The sequence below is a fragment of the Balaenoptera acutorostrata genome, chromosome 11 (assembly GCF_949987535.1).
Source record: "Balaenoptera acutorostrata chromosome 11, mBalAcu1.1, whole genome shotgun sequence".
In the NCBI taxonomy this organism is placed as follows: Eukaryota; Metazoa; Chordata; class Mammalia; order Artiodactyla; family Balaenopteridae; genus Balaenoptera; species Balaenoptera acutorostrata.
In genome coordinates, this window is record NC_080074.1 from 99,130,204 (window position 1) to 99,140,662 (window position 10,459).

Genomic DNA, 10,459 nt, shown 5'->3' on the forward strand with positions numbered 1-10,459 from the left:
AAACAGTCCCATTTACAATTGCAACTAAAAGAATAAAATACCTAGGAAGAAATTTAACCAAGGAGGTAAAATACCTGTACATTGAAAACTGTCACACTGGGAATTCCCTGGTGGTCCAGTGGTTAGGACTCCACACTCTCACTGCCGAGGGCCCGAGTTCAATCCCTGGTCAGGGAACTAAGATCCCACAGGTCGTGCTGCATGACCAAAAAAAAAAGAAAGAAAAGAAAAGAAAACTGTGACATTGTTGAAAGAAATTGAAGAAGACACAAAGAAATGGAAAGACATAGCATGCTCATGGAAAGAAAAAAGAACAAAGCTTTAGGCAACACATGACCTGATTTCAAATTATACTACAAAACTATAGTAATCAAAACAGCATAGTATTGGCAGAAGAACAGACCCACAGATCAATGGAACAGAATTGAGAACCCAGAAATAAATCCACAGGTATATGGATAATTAATTTACAATAAAGAAGCAAAGAATATACAGTGGAAAAGGATAGCCTCCTCAATAAATGGTGTTGGGAAAATTGAACAGCCACATGCAAAAGAATGTAACTAGACCTTATCTTACACCATACACAAAATTCAACTAAAAATTAATTAAAGACTTGAATGTAAGACTGAAAAACATAAAACCATAGAAGAAACATAGGCAGTATGTTCTTTGGCATCACTTTTAGCAATATCTTTCTGGATAGGTCTTCTCAAGCAAGGGTAACAAAAGCAAAACTAAACAATTGGGACTACATCAAACTAAAATGCTTCTGAACAGCAAAGGAAACCATCAACAAAATTAAAAAAAAAAAAGAAAACCTACTGAATTGAAGACATTTGCAAATGATATATCTGATGCATGGTTAATATCCAAAAATATATAAAGAATTCATACAACTCAACAACAAAAAAACAAACAACCCAATTAAAAAATGGGCAGAGGAACTGAATAGACATTTTTCCCAAGAAGACATATAGATGACCAATAGGTACATGAAAAGATGTTCAACATCACTAATTTTAGGAAAATGCAAATCAAAACCACAGTGAGATATCACCTCACAATCATTAGGATGGCTATTACCAAAAAGGCAGAAATAACAAATGCTGGCAGGGATGTGGAGAAAAGGAAACGTTCATACACTGTTTGTGAAAAGGTAAATTGATTTAATCTCTATGGATAACAGTATGGAGATTTCTCAAAAAATTAAGAATAGAACTACCATATGATACAGCTAATCCATTTCAGGATATTTATCCAAAGAATACTAAAACACTAATTCAAAAAGATATATGTACTCCTATGTTCATTGCAACATTATTTACAATAGCCAAGGTATGGAAACAACCTAACTGCCCAACGATAGATGAATGGTTAAAGATATGGTACACACACACACACACACACACACACACACACACAAAATGGAATATTACTCAGCCATAAAAAAGATGAAACCTTGTCATTTGCGATGACATGGATGAACCTTGAGGGTATTAAACCAAGAGAAATAAGTCAAACAGAGAAAGACAGATACCATATGGTTTCATTCATATGTAGAATATAAAAATAAGTGAACAAACCAAACCAAACACGACAAACACATGGATACACAGAACAGAATAATAGTTACCAGAGGTAAAGGGGTGTGGTGGGGAGGACAAAATGGGTAAAGTGAGTCAACTGTATGGTGATGGATGGAAACTAAACTTTTGGTGGTGAGCACACTGTTAGTATAAACAGAAGTCAAAATATAATGTACATGTGCAACATATATAATGTTATAAACCAGTGTTACCTCAATTAAACTCTAACAAAAAAATTTTATTTGCAAACATTAAATTTGAATTGCATATAGATTTCTTATATCACAAGGTACTTTTCTTTTGATTTTTTTCAACAATTAAAAATGTAAAAATTTAAAAAATATTTTTAGTTTGCAGGCTACAAAAAAGCAGGTAGCAGGATAGATTTAATCCACTGACCTATATTTGCTGATTCCTGATGTAAAGGTTATAAATTGGGAGAAAGGTGCCGTATGAGCTTGAGTCAAGAAATAACACTCAACAGTTTTGAGTACATACCAAAAAACTCTTAGAAATACATTTGGACTAAATTCATTAAGAACTCCTCTATATTCAATATAAAAATAGTCAAATGACAAAAGCAGAAAATTTACCAGAATGATCTACAAATGGCTCTAAAGCATTGAACAGATACTCAACCTCACTCAGAATAAAAGCAATGTAAATTCTAATCCAAAATGTAAATAAGTAAATAAATAGTTACCACTAAAGACCTTAATAAGATTATAAAACTTTCAAATTTCCAAAAGAAGAATGCACACCTATGTAGTACACAAAGAAAATATAGAAGATATAGCAAAAGTTAAGTCTAACACACACACACACACACACACACACACACATAAGGAGATAAAATAATGGGTAATATGTTATACAACTAAAATAAATGGGATAAAATCACATTAGTTGAAGTTGATGCTTGTATAAAATAAAAATTGCTAATCATGAAATTCATGTAAGCAAAATGACTAAAGATATTGAAAATAAAATTATGGCCAAGAGCATATTTGAGACTTAAAATGAAAAAAATCAGATAAAGTGATTCAAAACAATGTGACTCACATATAACGTATATTGACAATTTTGCCCATAGTTTCTTCATATCAAGTTAAAAAATAAACAAATAAAATTCACAGATACAACTAAAGCCATTTTTCTCCTTTCTTCTCTCCCAGAAGTAACATCTAATCTGAGATTGGTACATGCAGTCTTTTTATGCATTCACTATAAATATTTATTGATAAACAACACAGAGAATTGTTTTATGTAATCTTTGACATTGCATGATGCTCAAAACCCAAGTCTCTTGGCCTCTAGCTTTAAGACTCTTTTTTTTTCCACTTTAGATAAATTCTCTTATTTTTACCACCATCCCCAACACAGCAGCCACACAATATTAGCTGGAAATTCACCCCACCCTTTTATTATTTTCTGAAGACCTAGATTGTACTTTACATTTTTTGTTGCTAAGTTTGTATTGTGTATATGTACTTCATATTTGAATTTTACTTACAAAGCCCTCCCAACAAATAATATGGAATGTAACCTAGTAGATGTTTTATGAACACAGACTGAATGACTGTATGAGTAACCTCATGAGAAGGTGATCATAGCACTTTATAAAAGGACTTTGAGAATTTAACTTCTAGCAGCTGCCTTATCTTCCATTTACATGCTCTGTATTTAATAACACAGAAACAATAGGAGAACTGTGTACTCTAAAAATAAATGCAATTCTTAGATTATAAAAGTTAGTTTTAACACTATTGATACACATTTTAGTGACTGAACTTCAGGCAAATGCTAAATTGGGATTCTGCTAGCTGACACACTTACTGACCATAGGTGTAAATACTTAAATGTCTCTAGGGAGATATTTGTGGTAAGTATTTCCTGTGCATAAAGGCAACTGACCTAATTTTGTTTGCAGTGGAAATTTCTGAACCTTAAACACAAAAAATTTCTGTGCAATATCTTTTTCTCATCAAAATGTTGAAAATGTTCTGAATATTGGTATAATCCATTATGGAACAAGCTAGAGAAAGTACATTTACTCTTTGGAAGAGTTTGTATTTGGTTTGGTGTTAATCAGTAGGTTCAGTTGGTGTTCAGAAGTCTTTAATTTTTGCGGTATGATCTGCTCCCCACTGCAAATGTGAAACATAGAATACATCTCACATTCATTTATTCCTTCAATATATATCCATGTAATTATGTTACTGAGTCCAAGCTTGTACTGCTCGCTGCACAACAGGCCAGTAAGTCGAGAGATAAGGTGTTGGGGCAAGGAATAGTGACTTTATTTGGAAAACAAGCAGCCTGAGAAGATGGTGGACTAATGTCTCAAAGAACCGTCTTACCCGAATTGGATATCAGGCTTCTTTTATACAAAAAGGGGAGGGGGGGGGGGGTAGCTGTTTGTTGCAGACTTGGTGGTGCTGGCCAGACCCCAGAGACAATGTGATAATCCTCTGTTTTTGCAGCTGTCCACATAGGTCTGGTCATGATGTTCCCATAAACCTCCAACAAGACAAATGCTATTTTCTGTTTTGTAACTTTTAATCTCTATACCAATGAAAAATGTTATGGCTTTAAAGGTCAAGCCTGGGAGGCAGAGCCTTGAGAAAGGGATATTCTGTATACTTCAGGCAACATTCTTTTTCAAAGGTGCAGAGCCAGCATGACTAAGCACAGGCAACAGGACATAATGGTTAGAGCTAAAGGAATAGATCCAATATGAAGTCAGGTTTATTCTTCTCTGTTACAGTTATTCTCTGGCATGAGAAAACAGTCATGATTCAAGGGAAAATTTCCCTTTAATAGCAAAACAGACATAAGTTGATATTACCACACTGCAAATGAATTACAAATATGTTTTGTGTGCCAGATCTGCAGGAACACAGAAGAAGGGATAAAATGTATTTGATTTTACAATGAAGTACTGAGACTTAAACCAAAAATTGATGCTTAAGCAGTACAGCTAGATGCTAATGAGTGAGCGGGTCATGCAAAGTGATAATCTATAGCTACATGATGAATTCTTCAGTGGTTAGAATTTATTTATCTTCTCTGAAACCACATCTAATTTTCTAATATTTAAAAATTTTCTTAGAAGGCATTAAGTATTGTTTAATTGTTTAAATTTAGCAGGAATCATTTTTGTTTATGATTCCATATCTGAATAAGCTAGTTCACGGTGCACACAGGTTAATTTGTCAATCTAGGGCATAAGTGCGGTGACCCTGCTGTACACTGTAATCCTTAGAGACTTTTACTCTATCTCCCATCTCCATTGTCCCATTGCATTCCTCCAACAATTGATCATTTCCTATCCTCTGGTAGGGGAGAGGGAAGAGATCCTATTGAAAACACTGCCCTTACATCTCGAATATTTTTAGACAATATACCCTCCCTTCCCTTACTTACCATTACTGAACGCTAGTTTTCCATCAGTTATGAAAGTTTTCTTTTGTATTTTTTTCTTTTTTCTATTGTGGTAAAAGCACATAACATAAAATTTACCTTCTTAATAATTTTTAAGCATACAGTTAAACAGTATTAACTATATTCATATTGTTGTAAGACAGAGCTCCAGAATTTTTTCATCTTGCAAATCTGAAACTCTATACCCATTAAGTAACTCCCTTTTCTCCCTCCCTCCAGCCAGTAGTCTACTTTCTGTTTCTGTGAATTTTATTACTTTAGATACCTCTTATAAGTGGAATAATATACTGTCTTTTTATAACTGACTTATTTCACATAACATAGTAGCCTCAAGATTCATTAATATTGCAATATGTGACAGAATTTCCTTCTGCTTTAAGGATGAATAATATTCCATTGCATTTATATACCACATTTTCTTTAACCATTTATCTGTTGATAGACATTTGGATTGCTTCAACTCTTGGCTATTGTGAATAGTGTTGTTATGAACATGGATATATTTCTTTGAGACCCTGTTTCCAATTCTTTTGAATATATTCCTAGAAGTTGGATTACTGGATCATTTAATAGTTCTATTTTTAAACTTTGATAAATTATGTTTAAAAATACCATACCACTACCATAGTGGTTGTACCATTTTGCAATCCAGCCAACAAGGCACAAGGGTTCCAATTTCTCCACATCTTGCCAACACTTGTTACTTTCTCTATTTTTTTTAATATTAATCATCTTAACATGTGTGAGCTGATATCACATTGTGGTTTTGATTTGCATTTCTCAGATGGTTAGTGATGATGATCATCTTTTCATATGTTTGTTGACCATTTGGATGCCAATTTGGAGAAATATCTATTCAAATCCTTTGCTCATTTTTTAATCAGGCTCTTTGATTTTTGTTGATGAGTCATAGTTCTTTATATATGCTGGATATTAACCCCTTATCATATGATTTGCAAATATTTTCTCCCATTTTGTAGGTTACCTTTTTACTCTGTTGATTGTGTTCTTTGATGTACAAATTTTTTTAAGTTTGATGCTTTCCCATTCATCTATTTTTGCTTTTGTTTTCTGTGTTTCTGGTATTATATAAAAGAAATTATTGCCAAGTCATGAAGCTTTTCCTATATGTTTTCTTCTAGGAGTTTTGTAGTTATAGGTATTACGTTCTTATAGGTCTTTAATCCATTTTGAGTTAATTGTTGTATATAGTGTAAGATAAGGGTCAACTTCATTATTTGGCATGTAAACATCTAGTTTTCCCAACATCCTTTGTTGACGAGATGGTCTTTTGCCCATTGAGTTGTCTTGGCACTGCTGTTGAAGATCCTATGGCCATGTACCTGGAGGTTTATTTCTGGGCTCTTTATTCTATTTCATTGGTTTATTTGTCTGTTTTTATGCCACTACTACACTGTTTTGGTTACTGTCACTTTGTAATATGTTTTGAAATCAGGAAGTTGAGTTCTCCAACTTTGTTCTTCTTTTACAGAATTGTTTATTCGAGGTTCCCTAGAGATTCCATGTGACTTTTAGAATGACTTTTTTTCTATTTCTGAAAAAAAATGCCATTGGGATTTTGATAGAGATTGTGTTGAACATCACTGTGGACAGTATACACATTTTTTTTTAAATTGAGGTATAGCTGACATAAAATTTTATATGTTTCAGGTGTACAACACAATGATTCACAATTTTTAAAGGTTATACTCCATTTATAGTTATAAAATACTGGCTATATTCCCTGTGTTGTACAATATATCATTGTAGCTTATTTATTTTTTACATAGTAGTTTGTACCTCTTAATTCCCTACCCCTACCTTGCCCCTCTTGCCTTCCCTCTCCCTACTGGTAACCACTAGTTTGTTCTCTATGAGTCTGTTTCTTTTTTGTTGTATTCACTAGTTCATTGTATTTTCTAGATTCCACTTATAAGTGATATCATACAGTATTTGTCTTTCTCTGACTTATTTCAGTCAGCATAATACCGTCCAAGTCCATTCATGTTGTTCCAAATGGCAAAATTTCATTCTTTTTATGTCTGAGTAGTATTCCATTGTATATATACACCACATCTTCTTTATCCATTCATCTGCTGATGGACACTTAGGTTAATTCCATATCTTGGCAACTGTAATTAATGATGCTATAAACACTGGGGTGCATGTATCTTTTCAAATTAGTGTTTTCATTTTTTTTTAATATATATACCCAGGAGTGGAATTGCTGGGTCATACGGTAGTTCTAGTATGCACATGTTAACAATATTAAGTCTTCCAATCCATGAACATGGGATGCCTCTTCATTTATCTATGTCTTCTTTAATTTCTTTCAGCAATATTTTGTAGTTTTCTGTGTACAAGTCTTTAACCTCCTTAATTAGTTTTCTTCTAAGTATTTTATTCTTTTTGATACTATTGCAAATGAGTTAATTTCATTTCCTTTCCAGATCATTAATTAGTGTATAAAAATGCAACTGATTTCTGTGTATTGACTTTTTATTCTGAAACTTAGCCAAATTCATTTATTAGTCTAACAGTTTTTTGCATGTGTAGAGTCTTGACAGTTTTCTACATATAAGATTATGTCCTCTCTGAACAGAGATAATTTTACTTCTCTTTTTTTTTCAACTTAGATGTCTATTTCTTTTTCTTGTCTAACTGGTTTGACTAGGACTTCCAATACTATGCTGAATAGAAGTGGTGAGAGCAGGCGTCCTTGTCTTGTTCTTGACCTTAGAGGAAAAGCTTTCCGTTTTTTACCATTGATTGTGCTGTTAACTGTGGGCTTTTCATAAGTGGCCTTTATTATGTTGAGGTAGTTTCCTTCTATTCTTAGTTTGTTGAGTGTTTTTATCATGAAAGGGTGTGGAATTTTGTCAAATGTTTTTTCTCCATCAGTTAAGATAATCTTGTGGTTTTTGTCTTTCATTCTGTTAATGTGGTGTATTACATTGGTGACTTTCCTATGCTAAGCAGTCATCTATTCCAGAAATAAATCCACTTTGTCATCATGTATAAGCTTTCTAATGTGCTGTTGAATTCAGTTTGTTAGTATTTTGCTGAAAATTTTTGTTTTAATATTCATCAGGAATATTAGTCTATAGTCTTCTTTTCTTGTAGTGTCTTTACCTGTCTTTGGTATCAGGGTAATGCTGGTCTCAGAGAGCTTAGAAGTGTTCCATCCTCTTCAGATTTTTGGAAGATTTTCAGAAGAAATAGTGTTAATTTTAATTTAAATATTAAGTAGAATTCTCCAATGAATTCGTCTGGTCCTGGGCTTTTCTTTGTTAGGAGGTTTTTTAATACTATTTAAATCTTACCCATCGTTGGACTGTTCAGATTTTCTGCTTCTTCATGATTCAGTCTTAGTACATTTCTAGGGATTTATCCATTTCCTCTAGGTTAGCCAACTTGTTGTTATACAATTATTCATAGTATTCTCTTCATTAAGTTGTCTCTCTATGTTCTCACCAATTACTTTAAATTCTTTGTCAGGCAGCTCATAGATCTGACTTTTTTTTTTAATCAGTTTCAGTTTTTGGAGTTTTTGTTTGTTCCTTTGATTGGGCCATGTTTCTGTGTGGTGAGTGCGTGTGTGTGTGTGTGTATTTTTTTTTTTTTTCTGGGATTTGGCACTCCTAGGCTTTGTATAGAGCCTTTGTGAAGAGTAAGACCTTTCACCAGTTAGCCCAGCTGGAGGTTCCTGAACTTCTCAAAACCTTTTCTCACCTCTTGCTTTCCCCATGTCTGCCTGCAGAACTGCAGCTCTGCATCTCCTTGCCTCAGCTTTCACTAGCTTCCAAACTTCTTCGGGTCCCATAAGCACTCTGGGTCAGGCAAGACAGAAACCAGTCCCTTGAGTAGCCACCAGACAATCCAGGATGTTGGATATACAGTCCACTCTTGTTTTTATCTCAAAGGAGGATCCCTGCTATACAAGGTTTCTTCTTGGTGTCTCCACACCAAATGCTGGGATTCCTACCCCTTTTGTTGGAATCTCTTCTTGGTTTTCCAAAGGCCTGGGTGCTGTAGTTTTTCAACTGGTCTCTAGAGCTCTCACAAAGGTATTCTGTCCACATACTGTTGTTAACTCAGCGTCTCTGTGGGATAGAGAGGGCATAGCTTCCTAGTCTGCCATCTTGCTAAAGTCACCATTTTCTAAGTCTAGAGTGGATTATCTTGTTTTACTATCACCAATTGTTGCCTTTTGTATTTTCACCTTCTTGCACAAATTATTCTCTTATCACTCCTTTCTCCATGTCGTAGCCATAATCTAGCCTCTATTGTACTTATTCACAAAGTTAACTTTGTTTTTATTTTACTCTATTTTCCTACCCACTCAAACTCCCACTATTAACGCAGCAAATCTCAATGTCAAGATAGATGACATAGTCAAAATCAAAAATCTATCAAAAATCTATATTTATTGGGGCTTCCCTGGTGGTGCAGTGGTTAAGAATCCACCTGCCAATGCAGGGGACACAGGGTCAAGCCCTGGTCCAGGAGGATCCCACATGCCATGGAGCAACTAAGCCCATGTGCCACAACTACTGAGCCTGTGCTCTAGAGCCTGCGAGCTACAACTACGGAGCCCATGCTCCACAACTACTGAAGCCCACATGTCTAGAGCCCATGCTCCACCACGAGAAGCCACTGCAATGAGATGCCTGTGTACCACAACGAAGAGTAACCCCCATTCGCCACAACTAGAGAAAGCCCACGCAGCAACGAAGACCCAATGCAGCCAAAAATAAATAAATAAAATAAAATTTAAAAGTAATCTATCTTTATTGCTCCTTGAGCTATTCAATATTATAGCTACTATTGCCACATTCTAAATCTCAGTTGCTTATAATCATTTACCCTCTGAAAAGTTTAATAACATATATATCCCATGCATGTGTGTATGTGTGTGTGTATAATCTGTATCTATCTCTCTGTCTATTATCTATCTATAATAGTGACAGTAAATTTCTGAATTCTGATATGTTGTGTTTAGAAAGTGTTATGTAGGGAATTAGATGATCAATGAATGCATTAACATAATGAGAAAAATTCTCCGGGTGTGAATTCTCATGAAGGATTTATTTTATATGTATACAATAATGATTTCATTGTAAGGATCTTTTGTGATAGAAGATCATTGTGAAGACAGTTGTAACAAAGAAAAGGATCCATCAATATATTTCGTACTACATATAGTCAAGTAAAGGTTCTTCTTTGGTTTATATTTCTAGCCAGTTTATACTTTTGGAGCTCACATAATTTTGCAAGCTTCTGGTTGAAGGGAACACTTTTTCCTCAATCAATTGTTTCTAACATGGCCATTGTGGATTCCTAGCGGTCACAGTCATGCTTCATAACTTGAAATTAAACTTCATTGCACTAAGACCATTATTTTAAGCAAACAGTAGTCTTGATCT